This window comes from Citrus sinensis, chromosome 4, assembly GCF_022201045.2.
Source record: "Citrus sinensis cultivar Valencia sweet orange chromosome 4, DVS_A1.0, whole genome shotgun sequence".
In the NCBI taxonomy this organism is placed as follows: domain Eukaryota; kingdom Viridiplantae; phylum Streptophyta; class Magnoliopsida; order Sapindales; family Rutaceae; genus Citrus; species Citrus sinensis.
In genome coordinates, this window is record NC_068559.1 from 11,103,553 (window position 1) to 11,107,371 (window position 3,819).

Here is a 3,819-nt window from a genome sequence, read left to right on the forward strand (position 1 = left end):
TTTTTTACAAGAGTTCACTACAACAATTATGGCCTTTAGTAGCATTATATTGTAGCATTTATTTTAAGAATGTTACCAAATATCAATTTATTATAACGTTTTACAAAATGATGCTACCTTTGAAATATGACAACCATTACATTTCGTTTTTAATGACATTTGATCATTACTAGTGGCATTTTTGCATATGCTACATATAGTATTGAATTATATAGCATTTAGGAAATGCTACAATATAACATTAAATAAAGTAGCATTTGAAAAATGTAATGGAAGAGTAATAAATATAATAATATTTTAAAATAGCATTGATAACATTCTATTGGTAGCATTTTGATTGATAAAATAAATTAGTATTCGAAAAATGCTACAAGATAAAAGGATTGAAATGTTAGACCATCAATATCTATTGGTAGCATTCTAAAATTATACTATAGAATATTAATTAATAAAGATAACATTTTAAAAATGCTACAAGATATCAGTAGATATAATATCATTGTTTTTGCTAGAAAATGCAGTAGCATTACCACATTTTAAAAATATATAAAACAATGAAAAGACAATAAACCCAACTTAAAAAATGCAAAAAATGGAGTGAAAATTAAACTAAAGATGTACAAAATGGGTAGTTTTAGTAGAAGACAATTACCTACAAAAGGGGTAAGTTCAGAAGAAGGTGGTACCCTAAAAAGAAAAAACAAAAACAAACGAAAGATGCCTACATTATTTCCCTTCCCACTGTAGCTTTATAGAGAATTCTCCTCTAATGTCTATCCTCCATTCTAATACTCACTAAATCTCAAAAAGGAAAAAGGGAAAAAGAAAAGAAAAAAATGGATGACGATTCCCTGGCCACTTCACATATATTCGCTGACTTGAGAAAGATTAGGCTGGCTACTCGGTAATTTAGAAGTGATCTAATTGATTTGGTAAGGATTCTCACTCATACAACTTCAATTTCGCTACTATACCCATGGTCGAAACAAATATATAACCCCAATTTGGGTGCTCTTTCTTCCATCTACATGAGCAATTAATGATTAAAATGATTTATTTACTATTTGTATTTGGGTTTGATGATTGAACATTTAAAAGGAAAAATCATGCTATCTTCTTAATTATTTTTGGATTATTGATAGTTTTATAACTTTTTTTTAATAATTTTTTTTAATCTCTAAATCCCTAGCATTCCAGCAATATTTACTATTAGTTGCATCTGTCTAATTGTTTTTAGCTTATTTGCTATTATTATACCTTGACTGGTTATGATTTCTTTCTCTCCTGAGCAAATTGATCTTGGGTTTTGATATATTTTGTAATCGTTAGTATTAACACAATTTTAATTCTAGAATCTCAAAGTTATTGTTTGCTTGGCATAGTCTTAGGATTTGATGGAGGAATTATCAGCTTCCCACTCAATAGATTTGTAGCAATGTGCATATCAACACTAAAGTAGGTTTAGTAAACAAACTTAAGTCCCAATATAATTTTATGGCATTGTTTATTTCATTTTAACATTTTTCAAAACTTGTTTAGGGGCCAACATCTCTTTAACAATTATTAAAGTTTTTGCATTATAAATTTTATGGGTTGTGTTCTTAAACTAACTCATATTTTTTGTGTTTTATATGTGTAACTTGGGGAAAATGAGCAAGAAAGAATGAAGTTAAGACCTGATAATATGTTATCAATAAGTGAGTGGAAAAGTTTTGTGAAAGAAAAAGAAACGGTGAAAAATTTAAGATAAGTGTATTACTATATTAGAATATGTAATTGTAGCTATATCTCTGTAACTGAACAAAGCTTATTCAATTGTGTAGGAAAGAAATGAAATATTTAGAAAGATTTGCTAGACACAAATCCCATAAACAACAAGGCATATATGAGTTGTTAGAACGACGGAAGATATGGTTAATATATATATATATATATATATTTCCATAATAAAAATTTAGCTAAACAATCATTTCTTAAATTATTTTCTATTATATAAAAAAAGTAGTATTATTTCGAAAATAATTGTCCGATATGTGAAAGCTAGTTGAAGAGCTACATAAAAAGGCGGCAAGTATGTATTATGTTTTATTCACTTTTATATAATTGTTATAATATTTAGTTATTGAATTTTTTTTTTTCATTATAGAGTCATTTTCATGAAAGCCAAGCATGTAGGAATCCTCCAAAAATACCATTGACTTTTTCACTGGTAAGAATACTATTTACATTTTAAATTCAATTAAAGCATGAAAAATAAAAATATTGAAGGATTATCTTAAATGATAATAGATTTTTGGTTTTTAAATTTTCCTTGTATTGCAGTTGAAGAGTGTGAAGGTATTCCCAAAAGTGACTAAGTGTATGATGCTTGATTTAGTGGGGTGTGATGTTGTTGAAGGGCGTTGGTCATCAAGTAATCTAAATGCACTTGTTCATCACATTCCTCTTGGTTCTAATACCATAAGAGTTTTGCATGGATCTAGTAATGCAATCTCTAAAGCTTTATGTAAAGTAATGCCTCATATGTCAACAATTGAAAAATTTGTTGGGAGTACAATTGCATGGCCTCCTAATGAGTTGTCTTGTTTCTTTCCAACTAGCTTTTCCAGTTCATCTATTTGGGTAATTTTTTTCACTTCCTTTTCTTTTTTACGGTGACTTTATATATTTTAATATTGATAGCGAATTTGATCTAGTTTGCAGCTATAAGAAAGTAACTTTGCATTTTGCTACTTTGAGAAGGTCCTTATTAACATTATTATTATTTTTTAGTTAAGTGAAGCTCGGCTTTTTAGATTTTTTTTTCGTTCATTTACTTTGAGCAATTATTTGGACAAATAATTGTTTTATTCACTTTCACTAGGAGCCATATGCCAAGGCTTCACCATGGCCATTTGTTTTTGAAATGTTGATCTTGGCGGGTTGTGATTTAGCTTTTCTTGTATTCTTCTTATTACTTTGATTCTTATTGCTTATCGTTACATTATAGCTTAATCTCCTAATATATGAAAATAGATCTTTTCCTCCTTTAATGCAAAGATAAATGTTCGTTGCTTTAGATTTTCAATATTGTTATTTTTATTTGTACTTACTAACAGAACATTATTTTCCTTCTCATTTTTTAAAGCTTTATTATTTATTTTTTTATGTCAAAATGTAACTATGTTTTTGTGTTCAATTCATGATGTAGGTTGCAAAGATCAAGTACATTTTGTAAAGAGTAGAAGGCAAGTTGTGGATGTAATAACAACTTTATTTGGTTTAATTCATGGGGAGAAAAAGTGCAAGTATGACATGAACATAATTTTTTTGTTTAAATCTTTTTGTGTTCTTGGAGGTATATGATCATGTGATTTTGGATGCTTATATATAGTTATTGTGATTAAATATGTAGTGACTGTTTTTTTCCCTTAACGAATGATAGATTACATGTCAAATTGTTTAGCATTTGATATTTAAAGTTATATTTGGTGAATAAACATTTCAATGTGAATTTATCAATTTAAACAAATAACATTAAACAACCAAAAAAAAAATATCTGCTAATATTCATAGCTTTTTACAAATACTACAATAGAAAATTTTAAAGTTATTCATAACATTTACAAATAGCTACATTACACATATTTTATTTAATTTTTTTTACTAATCATAAAATTATTAAAACGTTATAATTATTATTAAAAATGCATTATCAGAGTGCTATGAAAGGCAGGTGGTAGCATTATAAAATGGCTCTTGTAGCATTTTTTGAATGTTATATATAAAATTTAGTAGCATTTCGTAAATGCTACAAATTGTACAATGATAGCATCTGCA

The 3,819-nt window shown here is 27.3% G+C and overlaps 1 long non-coding RNA gene across 1 annotated transcript; it reads left to right on the forward strand.

Annotated features, from left to right (window-relative positions):
• The first annotated feature begins 609 nt into the window (after nt 1-609).
• Nucleotides 610-3,437, forward strand: LOC102623090 (uncharacterized). Its single transcript, XR_371407.4, has 4 exons — nt 610-932; nt 2,147-2,209; nt 2,323-2,622; nt 3,191-3,437. It is a non-coding gene; the product is annotated as an uncharacterized LOC102623090 (long non-coding RNA).
• The last annotated feature ends 382 nt before the right edge of the window (nt 3,438-3,819 follow it).